The 25918-nt window shown below is 45.2% G+C and overlaps 1 long non-coding RNA gene across 1 annotated transcript; it reads left to right on the top strand.

The window, feature by feature from the left end:
* Nucleotides 1-5961: 5961 nt before the first annotated feature.
* LOC115460374 lies at nt 5962-25362 on the top strand. The gene is made up of 3 exons (XR_003940472.1): nt 5962-5975; nt 9375-9376; nt 25275-25362. It is a non-coding gene; the product is annotated as an uncharacterized LOC115460374 (long non-coding RNA).
* The last annotated feature ends 556 nt before the right edge of the window (nt 25363-25918 follow it).

Raw genomic sequence — 25918 nt, 5'->3', positions numbered from 1 at the left:
GGGCTGTAGCAGGCACTGATTAATACAGGCTGTCTCTGTTGCGTCCTGCCTACAAGGAAACAGTAAGTTACATCAGGAGGCAGGACACAGAAGAAGTCCCTGGACTGACCAGAGCAGGCAACCTGTCTTCTTAGCCACAAAGTAAAAATATTCAAATCGTGACCATCACCTCAGGAGTAGCACACACATTCCTTCCACTGCTAGACACCTTGTTTAAATCAGATGGGCATTTGTTTGTGTGGTGATTCTACAGGATGTAAAGAACACTAGTCCTGAGCATTTTTATTTTGGGTGACTAAGGCCACCAAAGGTGGCCCTTGCCCCACAACCTACATTCAAATAGGGCTAGACACTTTGTGAAATAACACAAACCCCTGCAAAAAGACACCCAAAACCTATACTGAAAACTTACCACACCATAAAAACCTTAACCTACGTATGAAAAGACGGTGCTATAAATATTACAGTGGGACCAAGAGAAGTGTTTCCCTAGGTGGTCCTGGAGCACCCTCTTGCCATGCAGGTTTTCAGGCTATCCATTAGTGGCCTAGTGGTTAGGGTGGTGGACTTTGGTCCTGGGGAACTAAAGAACTGAGTTCAATTCCCACTTCAGGCACAGGCAGCTCCTTGTGACTCTGGGCAAGTCACTTAACCCTCCATTGCCCCATGTAAGCTGCATTGAGCCTGCCATGAGTGGGAAAGCGTGGGGTACAAATGTAACAAAAATAAATAAATCTGCATGGAAAAGATTTGCATGGTATATGCAAATCAATGTCATGCATATTTATTATGGATAGCCTGAAAACCTGACTGGCAAGGGGGCACTGTAGAACCAATTTGGGAAACGCTGCCCTAGAACACAAAACTCACCACACTATAACAGCCCTAACCTACCTATAAAAAGACAGTGCCATATATATTACACTGGGCTCTGGAGCACCAATATACCTACTATTGGGAAACTAGAAGAAGCTGCACTGTTACACATTCCTACACAGACACTACATGCTAGCAGAATCCTTCACCTCAGTCACACATACAGAACATGGACAGACCCTCATCTACATAACATAAGAGTAGCCATACTGGGTCAGACCAATGGTCCATCTAGCCCAGTATCCTGTTTCCAACCCAGGTCACAAGCACCTGGTAGAAACCCAAATTGTGACATTCCATGCTACCAATCTAATACAGAATAGACAGCAACAACAACAACAACAACAAAAAAAAAACAACAAAAATTAAAATAGAGACCCCCCCCCCCCCTGCTCTCTGCACAAGGAAGCCAGACTCTATAAACAGTGCAATACTGGTAAAAAAGAAACAGAAATGCATTTTCTCCTGTACTTTGCAAAATAAAAATAGAAAAAAATGTACCTTTTACAAAGCAGGTACATCTCAGTCCTTACAAAGTATTAAATACAAATAATTTTCTTCTACCTTTGTTGTCTGGGAATTTGGCTGGTCCCAGTCTTTTTTTCCATGTTCCACGAGTCAGCCATATAAATTCTTTTCCAGGTTGGCCTTTCCATTTCTTCTCTTGCCTCTTGTCTTCTTCCTTTCCTTCTCTACATCTGTTGGTACTGATCTGTCGTTTTATGTCCCCACTATAAAATAGCTGTGCACAGAGCTGCCAAGTGATCGAGCTCCAGAAGGGAGATTTTTCAACCAGTCCTAGTGTGAACTGACATCCCAAATTCATGTGGGATTTGCAGTCCCTGATTCTACCCATCAAAATCTGTGCTGCAGTACATTCAAAATTACTTAAGAAAATGCACTCGGACCCCTGCAGGGTTGCTAATTTGAAGGCATTGGAGATGTGCATTTTTAAATACTGTCATATTCCTAAAATCAAATTCAAAATAAAATACCTTTTTCTACTGTTTGAACAATTTATTTTCTCTTTTGCTTTGGTCCCACTGTCTCTTTTCTGTTTTTCTCTGTTTCTTCTGCCTTTACAGGGTCTCTTGCTCATCTGACATTTCTTCTGTCTCTAGGTGCACCATCCTTCTTTCCTCTGCACTACTATTTGTCCTGTCTAGTATCTCCCTTCTGTGTCCCTTGTCCCTATCCTACCTCCAAGTTCAGCATCTGCCCTTTCTGTGTCCCCATCTCTCCTCTTTCTCAGCACAAGCCTACCTGGTCTCCTCATCTCCCCCTTTTCTAATATCTGCCCTCCTGGTGTCTCCATCTGTCCCCATTGCCCTGTGTCCCCATCTTCCCCCTTTTTCCAGCATTACCTCTTTCTCCCCATCTCACTCCTTTTTTACCATTCCCCCCATATTCCCATCCCCCCTTCCAGTAGTGCCTCTTTGTGTCCCTATCTCCTCCTCCCCATTCCAGTAGTGCACTCTCTGTGTCCCTTTCTCCTTACCCCCCTTTCTAGTAGTGCCCCTGTGTCCCTATCAGTGAACAGTGAAGAAAAATGAGCTCAACCTATAGAGTTTATAATTGCGGTTTCTACCAGCTATAATAATTTTTGAAGCTGTTTTAGTGAAATTCAATTATTTCTTTTCTCCTCCAGCTTTTAAGGCACTGCCTATCCAACTGAAACTGCTTTAGATTTGTTACAGATGGCCCAACAATACAAATTACAAGGTGGATGCAGCAGCTCATAAGTTTGTTTGCTTTGTTTCGTGTGAATGGCAATGACAACTGCACGGGGGAGTAGACACAGATTAACCAAAACTGGCTTCCTTGCTTACAATGGACTAGATAGGCTCAGTTCCACTCCTGTCTTTTAAACCTTCTTGGGCAGCTTTCTCCCTTCTCCAACCCCCACCCCCACCCCCACCCCCCTCCTGAGTCTTACATGTTTTGTCCGTGGTGATTTTCACTGCCCTCCTGCACAAGTCTTGCACCTACTCCTGTCTCTTCAGCCCGCTCTCTCCCATCTGCATGGTTGCTCGTTTTTAAAGCCCCGAGGCGTTCTCCCTCCGACACTGGTGATTCACATAGCCAGCCTTCTGCCAGCATCGGAGCCTCTCCTCAGGCATGTCCCGACTCCTCTAATGCAACTTCCTGTCTTCTGCAGAGGTGGGACGCATCTGAGGGAGAGATCCGACGCTGGCAGAAGGCAGGCTATGTGAATCGCCAGTGTCGGAAGGAGAAAGCCTCGGGGCTTTAAAAACGAGTGACCACACAGATGGGAGAGAGCGGGTGGAAGAAACAGGAGTAGGTGCAAGACTCGTGCGGGAGGGGGAGGAGGCAGAGAACGCTATTGGCACTGCAGGCATTTGGCACTTAGGCGCCATCTCTTCTAAAAATCTGTTTGGGGGAGCGACCGCTCCCCCTGCGCCCCACCTAGCTACGCCACTGCTTAACAGTAGCCCATGTTGATAACTTCCCTCCTTGGTTGCCATTATTGAAACTTACTGGTCAATATTCAAAACTAACTGGTCAGAAACAGCTGCTGATCGGTAAAACCACTTGTTCAGTGCTATCCGCTAATTTTCAGAGCCAAGAATCACAGTTCTCTCTATCCAGATTCACTGCCAATCTTCCATCATTGCCCTTATTTCTGCTAAGATGTGGGCCAAGGTATGACTATCACCTGTCACATGGGTGTATAGAACAGCCCACCCCTACCCATCTACTGGTGCACCTGCACTATATCTACAACCTGCCCCTGCCCCATCCAGCTGCCACCAGTGTGCCATCAGGAAGAGGTAGACATATGTAGTGTTCTAATTAGTCCAGATGTTGCAGGTGGTACCTTTTGCTTGGCCAACTGTGCCTCAAGCCAGGCATTGCTCTGAGAGGTTACCTGCCTACTAAAAATTGTCCTGGAGAGCAGTTGGTTATTAGGGGCTAAGAGATGGAACAGACATCTAAGCCCACGTTATCAACCATCTGAAGGGGCTTGTCATCTATGGCAATCATTTCCCTGATACATTGTGGTACCGCCTCCAATATTTCCTGTCATTTGCCCTAGGGTAGTGATACCGAACACTGTCACATCCCCTCCATGGTAACTTACTTAGATGGGCATCAGGGGTGCTCACTTGCCATCTCACTAGGAAAAGAGCCTAGTGCAACCCTAAGTTCAGGTATGAGAATCAGATGGGCTACACAAATATATTTTTTTATGGACTGGATGAAGGTCAAGGCTGAGACTAGCAAAACTAGGAGGCCAACTGGCACTTACTCCCCTCTCAGTTAATGAAACAGACCAAAGCAACCTAAAGGCTCCAAACTAAGAATTGGGTTTACCAGAGCTTGAAATTTCAGGCAAAACAAGACAATACTTCTGGAATATCTACACAGAATGTATCTTTCAATATAGAAACTGTACATCTTCACTTCTCCTCTGGGCTCTGCTCTCTCTCTCTCTCTCTCTCTCTCTCTCTCTCTCTCTCTCTCTTTCTCTCTCCCTCCCTCTATTTATAGGTAGTCCAGGCTCTCTGAGCCTCTGCTCAAAGTCCTTACAAACTGTTCCTTTTCCCATGGAATGCAATTATTGGATTTTGTGACTATGTAAATAAGTTGTTTACGGCTTGATCTTGTTTTCTCTTCCTCTTCTTTCTCTTTGTAGGACAGTGGTGTGGATAGCTGATTTCCCATGCCAACTTTCTCCTGCAGCAAGTGCAATAGCATAGCAGGCTCTGGTACTTGCTTTTCCTTTGTTCCCTTCTCCAGGTGCTTTAGTCAGGAACCGTCTCTCTCTTCAATAGATGGATCTTGGTGAGGTAAGAGCTAAGCCTAATCCCCTAACATTATCCTGGTAAAAGGTCCCTCCCCTGGGCTAAGTATTTATATACTAGCCCAATTTTCCCTCCAAGGGCTGGATTCTCCCACCCTGTCAGTGAGTCAGGGAAAGCACAACCCTTATTCTGGAAGTTGCAGGGGTGGAGTAGTGAAGGTTCTAGAACTGCTGCACAAACTATACTGGCTTGAAAGAGAATGACTTATTCAAATGATGAAGCATTCCATTGTTCAAAAGATGGCCTGCTAGCGTTCCCTTTCACTGATCCTCAAACACTTTTAAATTGCCTCCAAGCCTCTGGCTTTTTATGGCAGGGCCGCCAAGAGGGGTGAGCAAGATTCCTCAGGCCCAGCCTCCAAAGGGGGGGGGAGTCCGGTGCTGCATCAGCAAAGCTTCCAGCGCAGGCAGAAGACGGCTCCATTAGTCCAGTGACATCACGTTTCATGCTTGTGTGCCAACCGGGACCTATTGCTTTAACACATTAAGTCTTCTCTGCCGTGCCACCGCAGGTCCTTCTGTCTTCCTGCCTGTTCCACCTCCTCATTTCGACGTACTTCCTGCTTTCACAGGGGAGGCTGTAGCAGGAAGAGGATCTGTGGTGGCAGTCAGAAGAGAACAGTTAATGTGGTTAACACAATAATCTGGGTCCCGCGGCCGACAGCACAAACAAGCATTAGCACAGCAGCAGAAGATGAGAGAAGATGCTCTGAGGAGGATTAAGGAATAGAGGCAGCGCCAGCTGGGCTGAGAGTGCACACACAGATAAGGACTCTGTGGGAGCCACAAAACTCACAGGCACAGCACATCTGGTGGTTTCCATTTCCCCTTCTCATCTTGGGGCCTTAGGTAACAACAGAGTCAGACAGAGCAGAGAGGAGGCAGCTGCCTAAGTCATCATTGAGTTTGCCCACCCAGAGCCAGACACACAGAACTTGCTCTGTACCAAGAGCTGTGACCTTCTTAACATCTTCAAGAAGACTACTACGGCCATAGTAAGTAAGTAGCAGTCCGATTTCTGAATTTAAAAGCAAGCAACTAATTTGTGGGGAGTGTAGAAATTTAAACTAAAACAACTAATATAATTTATGGGGAATATGAATATCAAAATGTTTACTTTTGATTGATGACATGGGGGTGCAGGGGGGTGTGGGGGAGGCCCTTAGGATTGTTTACCTCAGGCCCAGTCTCTCAGCAACCTTGTTTTATGGGACTTCCTCTCTGCTTGCTTATTCACTTTGAGTGATGACACAACAGGCCTCCTTGAATCCCTGTCTTTGCTACATTAAGCATGGTTTCTTTAAAGTAGATTTTCAAAGAGAAAATTTGAGGATATAAGCATTACTCATTCAAATTTACATTCTGTGTCCTTTGGGATCGGACATATGTTTTCAAATCAGGCTGTCCTAAACCTCTGGGTACTATCATTTTAAACATAAGAAGTGAGGTTTTGTGCTATAAATGGATCACTCCCTGTGACTAATCACTACTGTCTGAAACCACAGTGACTGTGGTTTAACCTTACATGGCCATTTTTAAACCACATTGGTATCCTAGTCTGCAGCTTCTAAGCTCATGGTCCGTCATTAACAACACTAGAGCGCCTAAGAAAGCCAAGATGGTCTCATACTGGCCTCTCGCTGAGGGGATGAGGGCAGCCTCAGAAGTGCAGAATATACCAAAAGAAAATATATATTTTGAGTGCTCATCGTAGAGAAACACATTATTTGAATGAGATTCATCAAAGACATGAAACAAGTTTTATTTTAATCACACAGAAATGTTTAAAATACCAATCTGTCTGTACAATAATATATATATATATATATATATATATATATATATATATATATATATATATATATATATATATAATAAAACAAATTACTTATCTGAAAAATCTTTCAAAAGAAGTATGTATACTCATATATCCTCTATAGTAGATGCCATCAAACCAGAAACTTGAAGTCCCCAACATGGACCATGCGATGAAACTACAGTGTAGTAAATTTAAAACAAATCGGAGAAATTTTTTCTTCACCCAACGCGTAATTAAACTCTGGAATTCGTTGCCGGAGAACGTGGTGAAGGCGGTTAGCTTGGCAGAGTTTAAAAAGGGGTTAGACGGTTTCCTAAAGGACAAGTCCATAAACCGCTACTAAATGGACTTGGGAAAAATCCACAATTCCAGGAATAACATGTATAGAATGTTTGTACGTTTGGGAAGCTTGCCAGGTGCCCTTGGCCTGGACTGGCCACTGTCGTGGACAGGATGCTGGGCTCAATGGACCCTTGGTCTTTTCCCAGTGTGGCATTACTTATGTACTTACTAGTAAAACATGCCCGTTTCTTGCGGCAATGAAACGGGCGCTAGCACGGTTTCTGGCCAGACCTCCCCCCTCCCTACTCACCCCGTCGGCGTTCATCCGCCATTGTTGCGGACCTCGACACGCCACCTTCAATCTGCTGACATTGCTCCGCCCTCGATGTCATCACGTTTGACGCGAGGGCGGGGCCCCAACACTGTTTTCGGTGGCTTCACCACCACGAAGGCTTCGAACCGGAAGGAAGTGCCCGGAGGACCTGACAGTGACGTCAGTGTCCTCAGAACGTTGAGGGTGAGTTTTATTATATAGGATGTACATCTGCATTTACAAATATACTTGCCATTCAATATCCCGGTTGAGAATTTTGGGGTCAGTAGTCTGCCATATATAAAATAAATATTGTTCTTTAAGTGGTGAAGGAACAGAGAACAGCAAACGGGGCACCTAGGGGGGAATTCTCAAAGATTACTATGCTTGCAACCTTTGATTTAGACTGTCTAGTGTGTACGTTATTCAGTGTCTAATGTACAAAGGGGTTCTGCATTGCTTTTACTGTTTGTGGTAGCAGCTACTAATAATCCTATACAAATGTATTACAATGAGCTTATTAGTATTAAAATGAGCATTCCATGCAGTGCACAGAAAGGAGCACCTACCTTTAAAGTTCAAAATGTTCTGGCAGGTCTGGATCTGTCATTGCATTACGTTTTCAGTGGAACAGTCTGCTTGCATTTTTTAAATAGTATCTGCACCCGAGTGTTAAATAAATGTGCCATATGTGTGTATTATATATGTATGTGTTCCACAAGTAACAGTAGAGTTAAAAAGGTGTCATGGAACATTCGTTAATAGTATCTGCAAAAGCCGGCAGCAGCAGGCACAATTTCCATAAGCTGCCCCTGCTGCTGGAACCTGACTCTTTTCTTTACTGTAGCCGCCACTCTGATGTAACTTCCTGTTTCCTCAGAGGTGGCCGCAGTAGAGAAGAGGCCAGTGCCGGCGGCAGGGCAGTGTGTGGGAATCACTGCCGTCGCTGGCTTTTAGAACATGAAGAAAGAAGGTAAACTCGAGGAACAGGGTGGAGGAAGGAAGGGGGAGATGCCAGAATTTGGCTGGGGGGGGGGGCATCTCAGCCTGGGGGGGGGGGGGACAGGCAGCATCTTGCCTTGGGCCACCCCTGCCTAGCGGATACGGACAGCCTGCACTCAGGGACTAAACTTTCAGACATGAAGCAAAAAGGCACAAAAGAACAAAAAATAATGGGCCTGATGTTACATTTGTACCCTGCACTTTCCCACTCATGGCAAGCTCAATGTGGCTTACATGGGGTAATGGAGGGTTAAGTGACTTGTCCAGAGTCACAAGGAGCTGCCTGTGCCTGAAGTGAACTCAGCTCCTCAAGACCAAAGTCCACCACCCTAACCACTAGGCCACTCCTCCATATTTGAAAGATGTATGCTTTGGGGCCCTTTTACTAAAGTTTAACACACACTAACAAAACTAGTGCAAGCTAAATGCTAAGAAGCCCATAGGTATAAAAAAAGAGGCTTCTTAGCTTGTAGCATGCGCTAATTCCATTAGCACATGCTAAGCTTTAGTAAAAGGGCCCCTTTGAGAGTTATGTTCCCAAATTGGCCTCTATAAAAATTACTAGGACTGAGTGCCTAGGTACTCAACATTTCATTAAACTCCTAAATTTAGAAGCCTAAAAAGTAGGTGGCAACAGGGGCAGATTGAGGGGAAAAAAAGTTAGGCGCTTAACAATGATTTTCAGCATTAGCCCCCTAATTTTATGTAGTGCACCAAAAGCTAGCGCCTAACTTCTGGTGCTGAAATTGAAGTTAAGTACCAAAATGGGGGTGAAATGGCAGTTATGTGCCTGTGAGCTTAGACTAAGAGAATGTTAGGTATTAATAGGAAAGGAATGGAAAACAAAAATGAGAATGTTATAATGTCTTTGTATCGCTCCATGGTGCAACCACACCATGTGTGCAATTCTGGTCACCGCATCTCAAAAAAGATACAGTTGAATTAGAAACGGTGCAGAGAAGGGTGATGAAAATGATAAAGGGGATGGGACAACTTCCCTATGAGGAAAGAATAAAGCGGCTAGGGCTCTTCAGCTTGGAGAAAAGACATCTGAGGGGAGATATATGATATATGATATATGAAAATAATGAGTGGAGTGGAACGGGTAGACGTGAATCACTTGTTTACTCTTTCCAAAAATACTAGGACTAGGGGGCACTCAATAAAGCTACAAAGTAGTAATTTTAAAACAAATCAGAGAAAATATGTCTTCACAACGTGTAATTAAAATTTGTTGCTAGAGAATGTGGTAAAAGCAGTTAGCTTAGCAGGGTTTAAAAACGATTTCGATAACTTCCTAAAAGAAATATCCATAAGCTATTATTAAGATGCACCTGGGGAAAATACACTGCTTATTTCTACAATAAGCAGCATAAACTGTATTGTACCGTTTTGGGACCTTGCCAGGTACTTGTAACCTGAATTGGCCACTGTTGGAAACAGGATGCTGGGCTTGATGGACCTTTGGTCTGTCCAAGCATAGCAATGCTTATATTCTTATGTTCTTATGTTCACTTGGCGCCTAAGTGTTCTAACGTACTCTTGAGCATACTGCTGGTCTGCCCTATTCCCACATTTCTGTCAGCTTTCTTCTCAGAGAAGCAATGAGTTATGGGAGACAGGAGAAATAGCTGCGCACTCAGAAGCCATTCCTCCTGCTTCCTCTATGCTGCCTGCCTGGCACAAGGTGTTCTTAAACTGATGATCACTGAGATAAAGTGATCAGCCATTGCAAAAAGGGAAAGGAAGTGCAGGCAAAAAGTGGACAATGCATTTATCAAGTGATCCCTGTCTCTCCTAACATTTTCCTTTCAGTCTGTCTCCAATGCAGAGATATTAAGTGCCCTAGGTGAATCTTCATCTTTACACCGCTCCCCACTTCCCTTCATTACCTTTCAAGCTCACCATCCTGTCCTTTCCTCACCCCTCAGAGATTTTGATAATTAAGCTCAACATTCTTGATCATACCAATACCACCTCTCCTGCAACAATCCTTTAAAAACTTGAGGGCGATTTCCAAAGCTTTTTAACCAGGTAAATGAGCTATTTGAAAATTGTCTACCCTCCCTACAGGTAAAAGAATGTGCTGATAGTTCTTTGCATCTGTGAAGCTGCCAGGATCTATTATTTTCCTGTGACTGCAGTAGCTCTTTCCATCCCCGCAAAAGCTGTCACCCTAGGCAACCACCTAGTCTTGCCTAATGGTTAAGCGTGTCCTGCCCACAAATGGCACACCTGTGATGCAGTGTTACCATGTGCAGAGGAACAAGAGGCAGGTCTTCCCACAACAGAATGCAGCAGATCCTTTTAGCAGAGCACTCTCCTTTTTATATATGTATAACTCTTCATCAAAGACCACAAAGGTAGCAAGAATAGAACATACAAATTGATTTCTCATGTAGTACATTTATTTATTTATTTATTTATTCATACTTGTAGCCCACAATTATCCAAAAACGAGTTTCGGTTCAATGTGGCTTACATTTAACAGTTGTTAGCGATTACATTGATTCAATTACATTTACAAGGTTGTATGATGCTGTATTTTACAGTGGTTGGTCTATTGGTGTGTATGGAATAGTCACCGGGTTTCTTGAGACCCCCTCCCCCATCATCTCTCCCAATGAATCACCAATCACAATTACAAACCCAAGACACATCGTGTTGTTTCTTCACAGTGGTCTCAGTCACAATCAGGACCCCCTTCCCATAAATACCCACCCATCCCAATGCTCCAATGTCAGAAGTTTAATACATACTCTCCTTTTATATAACATACACACATCTACAAAAACTTAGAGCGGCATTTTAGAAAGGACGTTCAATCAAACCAGAACTGAGATGTCCAGGTACATCTCAAGCCTCCTCTAGTATTTTTGAACAGGATTTCCCAAAGTAGAGCCTATTCTAAAATAGATAGAGAAAGGGGCGTTTATGCCCTGGTTACACGTGCCACAACCATCCATTTTAGAAAAATAAATGTATAAAATATCAATGAGTCAAACCAGGCACACGGACATAGAGATTGTGGAGCAGCAAATGTCTATCTAGGTCATTCTAGAAGCATTTTCCAGTTTGGCTTTTGGAGGGGGGAGGGAAGACATTAAGCACTGGGGGAATAAGGTGGTGACCTTCCCTAATCCCAATAGTGGAGCACTCACTTTTCTGAAACCAAGATGTTCTGGGTAGCAGGTGCAAATTCCAATCTCACGCTGGGGTCCTTTTACTAAGCCGCGGTAAAAAGTGGCCTGCGGTAGTGTGGGTGCATGTTTTTGGCACTCACTGGGCCATTTTTTACTGCAGCGGGGAAAAAAGGCTTTTTAAAATGGGGGCAGTAAATGGCCATGCGCTAGAATCAAAGACAGCGTATGGCTATTTACTGCCTGAGCCGTTACCGCCACCCATTGACCTACTGGTAAGGACTCATGCAGCATGTGCCAGTGTGGCCGCACTGCCATTTCTACTGCTGGGAATGCCCCCGCAGTAGAAAATAGAAAAATATTTGCTACCACGGGAAACAGCACACACTAACTTTGAAATTACCACTGGGTGGACACGCCAGGGCCGCTGAGAGACTGGGCCGGGCCTGGGGCGGCCCCTGCCCCCACCCTCTCTGAGGTCACCACGCCACAGTCCCCAGTCTCCACCCGCCCACCCTCAGCCCCGTCGACAGCACCCCCTGTCCACCACCAGACCCCCTGCATTCAAATCACAGTGCCTCACCTCCGTGTGAAAGCGCAGTGGCAGATTGCCTCCCTTCGGGCCTTCCCTCCCTGTGTCCCGTCCTCGCAGAAACAGGAAGTTACATCAGACGAGGGCGGGACCAAAGGAGGGAAGGCCCGAAGGGAGGCAATCTGCCCCTGCGCTTTCACATGGAGGTGAGGAGCTGCCGAATCGATTTGAATGCAGGGGGTCCTGTGGTGTACGGAGAGGGGTTGTCAATGCAACCGAGGGCAGGCAGGTGAGACTGTGGTGCCAGGCCCCCCTTGGAGGCCCAGGGAATTTTGTCCCCCCCTGCCCCCTCCTCTCTGCTGCCCTGTCCTTCTCTTCCCACCCACTCAAACACACCCTGTCCTGTTTGCTCTCCTCCTCTTCCCCCATGCACTCTTCCTGTCCCTTTCCTTCCCATCCCACTCCTCCAAGGTACTCTCTCTCTCCACAGAAGCCAACTCTATGGGTGCAAGTAGGTGCTGAATATGTCAGACTTGTGAGTTCTTGTACCATGTAGAGTGCTGCTGAGCCCAGTACTCGGACCAGGTTCTGCTTGGCAGCCGGACAACCCTGGGTTTCACCTGCGCTGACTGCCGTGCCCCAGAGGTTGAGCCCCTACATGCGGGCGGCCTGCAGGGCTTACGAGAGGGAGCAGGAAGCGGGGTGGTGAACATAATGTCCAGACAGGCAGCAGGCAAGAGAGTGATCCAGGTACAGGCAAAGTCAATAGGCAGGCAGCAGGCAAGGGAGTAATCCAGGAACAGGCGATGTTTACAGGCAGGGGAGTAATCCAGGTATAGGCAAACAACAGGCAAGAGAGTGATCCAGGTACAGGCAAAGTCAATAGGCAGGCAGCAGGCAAGGGAGTAATCCAGGAACAGGCGATGTTTACAGGCAGGGGAGTAATCCAGGTATAGGCAAACAACAGGCAAGAGAGTAATCCAGGTACAGGCAAAGTCAGCAACGAGGGACAAAGTAGAGAAGAAGGACAGTACTGAGCAAGTAACACCTACCAAAGTAGAAGCCGAAACATGAAGTCCAGGAAGAGCTCAGCTGATAAAGTGCTGGCATCTGACATCAGCAGGGACCAGCAGGGAGAAAGAGCACAGCCATAGGACAAGAGCAGGGGAAGAAGGAACCAGAAGACCAATAGGAGAAAAGCAAGGGAAGCCAGGCAGAGAAAGAGAGCAGACTCAGGTGTGTGGAAGCAAAGCAATCAAGGAGCCTGAAAGCCAGAGAAGAACTACACACACATGGCTCAGGGGTGTGCCAGTCAAGTGTGCGTGTTGACGGGACACTGTGCAGCCCAAAGACGCTGCTTGCATTGAGGTAGGGGACATGACAGAATACTCCCAATACTGATCAAGCTCCTTTGTTTTGTCCAGGGAGGGATAATTAATTTTTTAATTAAGTTTTCAATTTAATACATCCAATAAAAGAGATAAGAAAAATCGAGACAATAATCATCCAAGAATATTTCAACAGAACTATATTAAAAAAAAAAAAAAAAGAAAGAAATCATCTTAGTTCCAAGACCACATTATGGAGAGTGAGAAGAAATAAACCTCGTCATGGTAAAAGAAGAACTGGTGACATTTATCCCCCAATGACTACCTGCAAACTATGGGGTCCTTATACTAAGCATCAGTAAATTTAAAACTCTATGTCTGATCTTCAAGGCCCTTAAAGGAAATAGCCCCGAGCAGGGGAGTAGCCGGACTTCAGCGGGAGGGGGGCCAGAGCCTGAGGTGAAGAGGCACATTTTAGCCCCCCCCCCCCCAGCGCTGCGGACCCCCCTGCCACCTTTCCCCCCCCCCCCGGCCCCCTCCCCTTTCGATACCTCCCTTCCCGCCGCCAACAGGTACCTGTGCTGGCGGGGGTCCCCAACCCCCACCAGCCGAAGTCCTCCTCAGCCGGTCTCCAGGCCGGCGCGTTGCTGCAGCTGATATGGAAGCCTAGGATTCTGTTTCTTCTTTGTGAGTCGTCCTGACGTCCTGCACGTTGAACTACCATAGACCCTCCTGTGGTCATCTGGTCAGTTCGGGCACCTTTTTGAGGCTTGGTCGCAAGAAAAAATAGACTAAGTAAAGTCGGCCAAGTGCTCATCAGGGACGCCCTTCTTTTTTCCATTATCGGCCGAGGACGCCCATGTGTTAAGCACGCCCCAGTCCCGCCTTTGCTATGCTTCCAACATGCTCCTGTGAACTTTGGTTGTCCCCGCGACGGAAAGCAGTTCAGGACGCCCAAAATTGGCTTTCAATTATGCCGATTTGGGCGACCCTGGGAGAAGGACGCCTATCTTCTGATTTGTGTCGAAAGATGGGCACCTTCTCTTTCGAAAATAAGCCTGATAGTCTCCAAGGCCAAATTTGTGTCTAGTTAGTCCTACAGCAAGATGCCTTGGCAGCAACAACTGTGAACTTGTTCTGTGAACCTCTCATGTTTTTATTATCATTTCAACAAAAAATATGTCTTTCAAATTTTGTCAGGATAGTGAAAGGATAAGCTCAAGTTGAAAGTCTTGAGGGTGAGAGAAGGTGGGGAAGTAATTAAAAATGTACGAGTGTTGGTGCTGAGTTTAAGATGTATTTTTGTAATTACCCTTTCACCTTTCCATCAGCCACTGTGTAAGCTAAGTAGACATGTCTTAGCAGTACTGCTCTCATGGGTCTTCAGATCAAGCTGAACAGTGTGTGCAATGCTGTGTGGCAGGGAGGTTGCAGTGCACGCATTTCCATGGAGGTTACTTTGCCTCGGTTTGTGATAACACATTCTATACCTGCACAGTAAAATTGCATTCACTTTTTCTTTCCATTTTATTTTGGCTTTTCAATATTTTCGCTGTTTGCTTTGTGATAAGGAAGGGAAGTAGCAGGTGGGAAAGGAGGAGAGATGCCTTTGTAACCCAAACCCTGATTGGTAGGGAAATCATCATAAATTATAGATCTCTAACAGCTGCCTCCAGCTCAGTCTGTCTCCATTGTCCTTTTCTAGGCTGGAGATGGGGGGTGGGGGGGGGAGCAAAACCAGATTGAAATATACAGGGTGAACATCACTGCTTGGGATCTCTGTGGCTACCCAAACAGAGCTTTGCTTTCCAGTACAAATACTCCATTGGAAACCAAATGTTTCATGTAACTGATACTGGCTCCCATGAATAGAGAAGCGCTTGTCTGGGGATGGGGAAAAGAAGAAGGATGGGGGAGGAGGGTTCAGGCCATGTTTGGTAGTGAGAGCTCTTACTGCCCTGGCAGGAACAGACACTCTCCAGGAGAACAAGACCAGCTATTGTTCCAGTGCACACTGGTTTGAAAGATAAAGAGGATGAAATTGTTTCCTTCATTCACCACAGCCTTCATGCTGGAGCCGCTTATACTCAGTATTTATGAGCTATAGGGGATCAAAAGACAAATGTTCTTTGGTCATTATCTTGCTTTCAAAGCAAACATACTGTGCCCTACCTTATTATTCTTGCCCAAATTTAAAGGGGCAGTATGTATTTCAAATGGAGGAGAGCGGGAGGAGGTGGAGGTTTGGCAACCACAAAATAAAACACAGACATTTGTTCAAGTGTTTGGCACCAACATAACATCCAACACAGAATACTACAGACATGACTGAAGAACAAGAAATAACAAGCAGCAAAAAGTGTGGGAAAAAAAAGAAACACTTTTAGGACTGAGATCCACGAGTAGGATCCAAGCTGTGAGCTGAGGATGGTCCCCTCTTTGGCTTTTGGCTCATTCTAACAACCTGTACAATTCCGGGGGCATTTAAGACCATGTACCTCTGCCCCTTCCCCCCAAGTGGGTCCATGATAATGTTACAATGACTACTGCCAAAGCAGAAGAAATAAAAGCCTGATTTTTCACAGGTTTACTACATAGGAAAAGAGACGTCCAAGCTGAGACTTTCACAATGAGCTTTGTATTTTACAAAAGACTCACTGAACTTGGAGCCTTCCATAACGTACCTTTAAGATAAACTGTTTATGTGGTGGTACATACAGTAGAAATAGTCATTTTATAAAAATGAATATGCAAAAGAAGAGCAGCATCACCAGAGCTCCACAAGCACAGATGATGCACTTTGCAACTTTCACGTGTTAGATTTCACAAAACTGAATGCCCATGGTAAGCTAATTAAGGAGCCAAGCTACAAAACTCTAATTTGCTCTCTCGATTACCTCACCAAAATCCGGGTCCAAATGTGCAGCTAGCTCACACATGTGACTCAGATCTGGTGTAAATGTTATTGGGTATAAATGGAAATCAGGAAATCAGTGCATACTTTTCGGCTCCACATCGGGAATGCATATAGACTGTTTTCATTTAAAGAAAGGGAAAAATTCCACAGGGGAGGGAAAAAAATATTTGCAAGGAAAAATTTGAGGAAAAAAAGCCCAATGTAATTTTTGCAAAATTCCTAAATAATCCACTTTGGGGGTGGGGGGGGGGGGGGGAATCAGACAGTTCCATTTGCAGAAGTCTTTTCTTGTGCAATTTCTTTCCCTTTGGATATGTTTCCATTCTTGAAGTAGTAGGAAAATAAGTGGCCCTTTTACTAAAGATTAGTTTGCGCTAGCAGACATTAGCATGCGCTAAGCAGTGAACTCAGGCCCACCCAGTAGCAGCACACCTATGATGTGGCTAGCAGGGAGCCCCAAGCCCCACCAGCCAAAACCTCCCAACGACTGTCCCTCCTGCATACCTTGTAAATAGCAGATCTTTGCCTGCATTGAGCAGCAACTGATACATACTGCTCACACCAGCCCCACTGCCTTCCCTCTGATGTATTCCCGCCTATGCGGAAACAGGAAGTTGCATCAGAGGGAAGGCTGTGGGGCCAACATGTGTGTATTAGTTGCTGCTCGCTGCTGGTGGAAATCTGCTATTTCAAAGGTATGTAGGAGGTGGGGGGATGTTTGAGAGACCATATGGCATGCAGGCGAGAGAGGGAGAGACCAAATCACCTGTGGGACAAATGGAGTTCTTCTTCCCACCCATCTTGGACCCAGCCCCAACTAAAATTGGGTGTCTGGCTACGCCCCTGACGCTAAGTGCCATGTGGCCATAGGTATAAAATAGGATACAAAGCATTTAGCGTGCACTAAGCTTTAGTAATCCTTGGGTAAAAGATGCTCTATTTTTTTGGTCCTGCTATTGCCTGATTTGTAAATTGGGCCTAACTACTACAAATAGAGAAGTCTTTTTACAATGGTGAGCTAGCATTTTTAGCATGTGCTAAACATAAGCACACACTAAATATTAGAGACGCCCATATATTTCTATGGGCATCTCTAGCGTGCACTAAGAATACTAGCACACATTTGTAAAGGACCCCAGAGTAATTTCTCTATCCATTTTCTCTTTCTCTGCTTTCTGACCTACTAACAAAGGGGCACTTTTACTAAGATGTGTAGGTGCCTATGCACGTACAACGCACGTCAAATTAGAACTACTGCCCGGCTACCGTGTGCCCTGGTAATTCTAATGTTGACGTGCGTCCAACCCGCGCGGCAGAAAATAATTTCTATTTTCTACCGTGTGGCACTATCCGGTAGTGTACGCGCACTGACGATTACCGCCCGGTTAACATGTGAGACCTTACCGCTAAGTCGATGGGTGGCGGTAAGGTCTCAAGCCCAAAATGGGTGCGTGTTGACTTTTATTTTGTCACACGTCCATTTTTGGCAAAAAAAGCTGTTTGTTTTTTTTTGCAGGCGCGCTGATAAATGGGCCTGCGTGCCTCCAATACACGCATCTACACCAGCGCAGGCCATTTTTCAGCACACCTTAGTAAAAGGGCCCCTAAGTTACTCTGAATACAGGGATTGCTGTTTCTTAGAACAGAATTCTATCAAACTTTTTCCACTCTGTCTCCATAATACAGTTTAATAAGGAGCTTAGGAGAACCGTTCCAGCACATCACTGCAGAGATGGCAAAGAAATCAGTACAGCTCTTTTCTTGCCAGGGTCCCTCTGTCTTCCAGCAGATTCAAGATGGCTGATTTGGCAAATGTCTCTGTTTGATTCCCAACAGCCAGAATTTTTGCAAAACTGAAAAAGTATTTGTCAAACACATTAATTCGGATATGTTTTCACAACACTTGAATGCTTGCCAGTTTGTTCCCTAGTTATGAGATGCGCAAGAGTTTTTTTATTGAGAAACTATTAACTGATTAGTATATGACACTGTAGACAAGTCACTTGTTTCTTCTGTCCTTTGCCCAGAAAATTAATAAATTATCTTGAGACTGAGCAGATAAAAATTATTTTCTCTGCGTGCATTCCCTTTGACAAACAGCTCTCTATGTTTTTAATCTGGTATTTTTCAGAAGCCAGTAGCCTCACAGGTGTTGCTGAATAATTCATTAATTTCAAATGCCATAACTTAAGTGATAGTGGAATAGCTAGAGGGGTAAAAAGATCACAGTGTGTCCAGGACCATGAGCCTTGAAAGAGTAAGAATTCCACCAGACCACTCCTGTCTCTTTCAGGAACAGCAGAAAGCAGAACTGGTATAGGCCACATTTCCACCAACCAATTACTAGCTTATGTAAAACTGCTGGTAATCTGGCAGTAAGGGTGTCTGTTTAGATTCCCATTGCCACTACTTTAACCTTTAACAGAATTTCACCTCTTGTCTGACCTCAGTGATAGGTAGGCAGAGCAATACTGAACCATCTGAAGTTCTGGCCTCTTCCAGAAAGAAATAGAAGCTAGGAGTGACATATTATAATCAGAGAGAAGAGCTGTTGGTGGAAGGAAACTCCCCTGACTATAAAACCTTAAATCACTGTTGAAGCCCTGTCTTAGGTTCCTGTTCCTCCTTGGCCTCTGACCCTAGTCATAAGGAGAAAGCCTTCCAGTCTAAGCCTTAGCTTTATAGCCCAGACTTTAAAAAGCCTAGTGTTATGCTATCCAAGCCAGTACTTTAAAATCAAAGGATTACTCAAGAGTACCTAGGTGGCAGAAAGCCAGTGATGCACCTGCCCTAGTGGATGGCAGAGAAAACAGGGAAACTTTAACACTACTACTACTACTATTTAGCATTTCTATAGCACTACAAAGCGTACGCAGCGCTGCACAAACATAGAAAAAAGACAGTCACTCTTGAGTTCCTGAGAAGGACAGACTGGTCTATTCGTATATTTATTATAGAAAAGTGACCTGAATTTCATCTCATCAGCTGCTGGTCCAGGAACATCTCAGGGTTGAAGGAAATACATTATATATATAGTTTGGGGGGGAGGGGGCATTGCCCCCCCCCCAAATGCAGGGCCGGCGCAATGATGCAGGCAGCTCTCCCTCCATCCCGCTCTCAGCTCCCCGACCAATAGCCCTCCTCTCCGTTCCTCCCCCCCCCCCCCCCCCGCGCGTTTAACCTTTTTATTTTCAGTGGCAGCGACAGCAGTGAAGAAGAAAGCGCTCGGGCTCGCCTCCAGCTTCCCCTTCCCTCACACAGTGTCCCACCCTCGTGGAAACAGGAAATGCATCATTGCAGAAGGTGGGACACTGTGTGAGGGAAGGGAGAAGTTGGAGGTGAGCCCAAGTGCTTTCTTCTTCACTGCCATCGCTGCCACTGAAAATAAAAAGGTTATATGCGCCGGGGGGGGGGGGTGGAAGGAATGGAGTGGAGGGCTGTCGGGGAGCTGAGGGAGGGCAAGGAAAATCGCTGGATATGGATGGGAGGGGAAGGCAGGGGGAGAGAAGAGATCACTGGACATGGAGAGGAGAGGAGGGCAGGGGAGAGAAGAGATCGCTGGACGGAGAGGACAGGAGGGCAGGGGGAGAGAAGAGATTGTTGGACATGGAGGGGAGGGCAGGGAGAGAGAAGAGATCGCTGGACATGGAGAGGAGCGGAGGGCAGGGGGAGAGAAGAGATCACTGGACATGGAGAGGAGAGGAGGGCAGGGGAGAGAAGAGATCGCTGGACAGGAGAGGAGAGGAGGGGAGGGCAGGGGAGAGAGAAGAATTGCTGGACATGGATGGATGGAGGGGGAAGGTAAGAGAGGAAATTTGCTGGACATGGATGGATGGAGGGCAGGGGACAGGAGAATTGCTGGACATGGATGGGTGGAGGGGACAGGGGAGAGAGGAATTTTGCTGGATATGGGTGGATGGAGGAGACGGCAGGGGAGAATGGAGAGTTGCTGGACATGGGTAGATGGAGGAGAGGGCAGGGGAGAGGAGAATTGCTGGACATGGATGGGTGGAGGGGGCAGGGGAGAGAGGAAATTTGCTGGATATGGATGGATGGAGGGGAGGGCAGGGAAGAATGGAAAGTTGCTGGATATGGATGGAGGGGAGTGTAGGAGACAGGAGAATTGCTGGACATGGATGGATGAATTGGGGCAGGGGAGAGAGGAATTTGGCTGGATATGGGTGGATGGAGGAGAGGGCAGGGGAGAGAGGAGAACTGCTGGACATGGATGGATGAATATAGAAGACAGGGGAGAGGAACATTGCTAGATATGGGTGGATGGAGGAGAGGGCAGGGGAGAATGGAGAGTTGCTGGACATGGATGAATGGAGGGGAGGGAAGTCAGGAAGGAGATGCACATGAATGGAGGGGAGGGAAGAGAGGAGAAATGCTGGACATGGATGGAGTGGAGGGTAGTTAAGAGAGGAGAAATGTTGGACAAGGATGGAGGTAGGGAAGGAAAGACAAAGGAAGGAGATGCACACAGATAGAGGGGAAGGGAGAGAGGAGAAATGCTGGACCTGGATGGAGGGGAGGGAAGACAGAGGAAGTAGATGCACATGGGTGTATGGAGGGGAGGGGAGTGAGGAGAAATGCTGGATATGGATGGAGGGAAAATTGCTGAATTTAAGGGCTGGATTGGAACACTTTGAGGGCAAATACTAAAACTTGAAGGATAGGGACAGGGCTACAGATGTTAGGACGCAAAAGGACACAGGAGGATGGTGGACATGAGTGAAAAAATATCAAATGGAAAGAAGACACTGCATAAAAGAGAAGACACTGGGACCAAATCGAATAGAAAAACTAAATGCTCAGACAACAAAGGTAGAAAAAAAGTATTTTATTCAGAATTTATTAATTGGAATACGTCAGCTTTTGAAAATGTGCATCTGTGATATTTTGCATGTAAGTTTCAATTTCTCTAGTATTGCTACATGCCGAATCTGACTTCTTGAGGTAACTTTCCAGTTCAGTATATTGCCTTCATATTTTTTTTTATTTCTAGTTCCTTGTGTCATGTGTTTTTCATGTGTGATCAAGGTGCAGTATTCTGCTAGTGTGTAGTATTTGCAGCCCTTTTTTGTTTTTTTGTCACTAGGTAGTGTACTGGTGTTTTAGAGCCCGGTGTAATTACAGTGCTGCCTTTCCACGCACAAGGTTGTAGCTCGTCCTGTCCTTGGAATTAGTACTGTTATGGTTTGGTAAGGTTATGAGTGGGTTTTTGTACAAGTTTGTGTATAGTGTTTTGCAGTGGAGAGATTGTGTGTTGGCCTTACTGAGGTGGCACCAAAACACAAGAAAGGGTTTTAGAGCCTAAATCATGACACACTATCTCTTGAAGGATCTACATATAGAGCTTATGCATTTCTAAGGTCTACACTGGCATGGTATGGGAAAGGGGGTGGGGAAATACTACTGGAGAGGAAGAGGGAGTGCTGGGTAAGGAGGAAAGAAGGAAGGAAGGAAGGGAGAAAGAGCTGGCTTTTTTGAGAATAACCATAATGTATTTGCATGAGATATCTCATGCATATTCATTATGGTTATTCCCAAAAAAGCCAGCTCTTTCTCCCTTCCTTCCTTCATTTGCATATATATATGCAAATTAATATGCTAATATGCCCCGCCCCATCCTTTGCCCCCCCCCCTGTCAAATTACGCCCATGGTGCCGTGGGTGGCGGTAAGGGATCCCCCTCGAAATGGCCGTGCACACTAAGCTTTAGTTATAGGGCCCCAAAGAGAGAAATTAGGGTGGTAAAAGCACACATACAAGAAAAAAATGGCTAAAGATGTAAAGAGAGGTGACAAAAGTTTTTTCAGGAATATTGGGGAAAGGAGGAAAACCAAAGATGGAATTGCAAAACTCAAAGGCGCTGAGGACCAAAGTGTAGAAAATGGTGAGGGAAAAGTGGAAATGTTCGACAAATACTTCTGTTTATCAGTCATCTGTGGACCCTCTCCAGGTTTTTCTTACGTGAACATCAAAGACACATATAGGAATATAGTCATGCTAGTATTCTGAACATTTGCACGCATTACTGGCGCAAAAATGTTAGTGCCTAGTTTATAGAATTACCCCTTATTTGGATAAGTTTATCAGTTTAGGGGACCACACAAATAATAGTTCTAACTTACTTAGGCAAGTTATCCATTTGAATTCAGGACTGTGTATCTACCTAAAAGATAGGGCCACTGAATATCAGGCATGAGGTAAGGTAAGCCATCTGTTTATCTTTATGTGGAGACAATGGTTTTATTTAATTATATTTCTTTGGTTTTTTAATTGCAGTTTTTCCAAACAGTTTACATCAGTAAAACAAACAATAAAATAATGCATAATTCATACTAATAGAAATAAATCAGAAAACACAAAAGAAACAAAAATAAAATACCCAAGTTCACTTTTATGGTAAGCGAGACAGAAAGATTAAAAGAAAAAAAAGCAGAAAAATGAATGAATAATTCAACATAGGAATTTGTTCAAATCAATCATGACATCTCTTTATTGGACTTTAATAACACCTGCCTCTAGGCCACGTCAACCATGGAAAGAATATGAATCCTAAGAGCTACTCCTCACAAAATTATCCAGATGTATTATCTTATTACTTTGAAAGCTAACAAGACATTTGCATGGGAACTTTAAAAGAAATGAAAAAAAAAAAGAAATCCCCACAGAAAGACCTTGTGATTTCCTCTGCAGGGACAGTTTCCCATGCAAGAGCAGCCCTAACTACATCATAAAATATGATTACTCTGCCAACATTTCTGGTCCTTTGTCTGATCCCTTCTCCATTCCCTAGACCCCCAGCCACCCTCAGGACTTACCTGGAGGTGCTCCTTGGTAGACTAGTGGGGAAAGGGCAGAAATGGTCCCTTTCCACTCCCACTCCATCTTGCTCCAGGTTCAACATTGAGCACTGACCCCTAATGGTAGTCTCACAGTTTTACCACTAGAAGTCGGCCTTCCATCTAAGAGCCCTAGACTTAGAGTGTTGGAGGATTTTCAGTGGAAGCAGTTGCTCACAATGGGCTAAAGCTGAACGGGTCTTTTGGAGTGCTAAGATGCTGCAGGGAGCTGCTTCATATCATAGGTGGCTAGGCTTGTAAAAAGAGAGCAATTTTCATAAGCTGGCTTGACCTGACCAGTAAAGAGGAATAAAGAGAAATCAAGTCCCAGGGGAAGTCTGGCAGTAAAGTTCCAGTTGTGAACACTGACTGGAAGCAACAGAAGCTAACCAATGTTCATCTAGATCCTCCAAAAGGGATTTACACTGCAAGTATCTGACAGTTTTCCTTGAGAAGTAAATGGGACCTAGAAGATGCATCCCACTTAACATCTTAAGGCATCTGGGGGGGGCGGGGGGAGAGGGAATCACATACATTGGAGTTGAACCTGCTGTCAAGGGCTGAGGTTGGTTTCTTACCCCTTCAGTTTTTGGACCTAGAAGATTAATCGCTGCAATGGCATCCAAGACACAGCAGAAAGATAAAGACAAGACATGGATCACAGCTTCCAAGATGGTGACCGCAGCTAGTCCCTTCGATCAGCTCTACCTGGTTGGGCACTGAAGGCAATGTTAGCTGCCAAGTTACAACAAATCATGGACAGAGTGGAAGCTGTACATTGAGCGCCTATAGTCTCGGGCTTGAGTTTGATGAGTACAAGCACCATACCAGTGAGATCAAGGATAATTTACAAGCAGCTGAAGTCACCAAAACTAAGTTGCAATAAAAAGTTTCTTACCTGGAGGACAAGAGTGACAACCTGGAGAATCGCTTCAGAAGAAATAATTTAGTGAAGTCTTTTAAGTCTCTGTTATGGTTTTATATAAATAGTGCTTTAGAGTCTATTTTAGTATTTTAGGTTGCATTTTAATGTTTGGCATAACATCAGTTTAGAGTACAGATACCAGTTGAGGGAAGTCTCTGTTTAATGTTTAATTCCCTCCTTCCAACCCCAACTTCCACCCACACCAAGACTGATTTTTGATTTATAGGCTCTCCAGCCATTTAGGAGGAAGACATTATAGACTGAAGTAGATTTGTTTGACTTTTTTTTTTTTTTTGCAATAAGTGCTGAACTTGATTTATTTAAGAAAGGGTTTATTTAAATTCTAATTTTATATTGCTGGGAAAACTTGCTTTATTTTTGTTTTCTTATTTTAGTAGAGAGGACTTAGGGATAGGGTTACCATATTTGGTCCCCCAAAAAGAGGACATGTGCCCCGCCCACCCCGCCCCTGTCACGTATCACCCCTCCCCTTTCACCATGCTCCCTACACCCCCCTAAGGGTGTCCTATCCCCTAGTTCCCTCCCCTTACCTTACTCCTTGTGGCAGGAAAGAGCCCGCTCTTTCCTGCCCGGAGCGCTGCCCTGCATTCTTTCTCTTCCCCTTGCAATGCTGACGGTCCTGGCACTGATTCAAAATGACCACCAAGAGTTGAAGCTGCCTCGCATGACTCAAAAAGAGGACATGTCCGGGTAAAAACAGACATATGGTAACCCTACTTATGGACCCTTTTGCTAAGCTTCTACGCGCAGCCCGACTACTGTGTGGCTCTTGCAGTAATTTCATTTTGGCATGCGTCCACAAAATATTTTTTATTTTCTGCTGCACGTAGCGAACGTGTGCCAAATGGCATCTGACACGCCTAGGTCGTTACCGTACTGATTCCTTACTGCTAGGTCTATGGCCGGCGGTAAGGTCAGGCACCCAAAATGGACACACGGCAATTTTGATTTTGCCGCACGTCCATTTTCGGGGGAAAATTTTTAAAAGGCGTCCAAAACCCACTCCTACACTACCGCAAGCCACTTTTTACCACGGTTTTGTAAAAGGACCCCTTAGTTTAATTTTCTCTTTAAGGAGCTTCTTTGCTTGCTTGTTCCATGATTTCTTTTTTACCTCCACTTCAAAAGGAACGTGACCTAAATAATCACTTTTGAGGTCCTCACACTTCTGAGGGATAGACCTTACACAAAAGAAGATAGCTGCTATTGTTATCCTATAGGACAGTTGAGGAAAAGTCAAGGACTTTGGTAGGGCTTTTTCTATTTTCTTTCTACAGGTGCAAATACTTCTGCAACTGCAGTATGGCTGGGAAATATCATGTCACCAAAGCTGTTGCCCCAGTTATGGCTTCTGCCTCTGTGCAGACAGAAAAAATGTGATCCCAGGAGAAGGGCTGGTTCCATGTGCAAGATGTCTTGAAACTGAATCCCTTAGGAAAGAAGTGAAAGAACAGAGAGGAGGTGGCAAGGTTGAGAAGCATCTGTGAAAATGAGAAATGCATCGATGAAATGCTTCATGAAGCATCAAAGATTTCCAGCAATGGGGAAGAAGAAGCTGTGCTGAAAGAGGACAGCTGGACTTAAATCACAAGACCCTGCAGGATTGATATCATGACTCCACCTGCCCTTGAACTGAAGATCTAATGCATCCCTGGAAGTAGAGGAGGTGAGAGCATCCCAGAGAGAGGAGGAATTGGCGCTCGAAATCCCCAAAGTTGCTGGGTCAGTGATGGTTGGCAGTTCTCTTCTGAGGGATACAGAGGCATCCATCTGCAGATGAGGGAGAGCACTAGATGTGGTATTTAGATTTTAGCAAAGCCTTTGACATGGTTCATCATAGATGAGTAATTAAAAAACTGAGTGCTCCTAGTATGGGCCCTAGAGTGACTGGCTGGGTTAGGAACTGGTTGAGTGGAAGGTGCCAGTGGGTAGTGGTAAATGGAGCTCATTCTGAGGAAAAGGAGGTTACCAATGGTGTGCCACAAGGTTCGGTTCTTGGGCTGGTTCCTTTTAACATTTTTGTAAGCAATCTTGCTGAAGGGCTATCCGGTAAGGTTTACCTCTTTGCTGATGATAGGGTAGAATCT

Source organism: Microcaecilia unicolor, chromosome 1 (genome assembly GCF_901765095.1).
Source record: "Microcaecilia unicolor chromosome 1, aMicUni1.1, whole genome shotgun sequence".
In the NCBI taxonomy this organism is placed as follows: domain Eukaryota; kingdom Metazoa; phylum Chordata; class Amphibia; order Gymnophiona; family Siphonopidae; genus Microcaecilia; species Microcaecilia unicolor.
The sequence above is the reverse complement of the archived record's forward strand: the minus strand, read 5'-3'. Positions and strand labels throughout refer to the sequence as shown.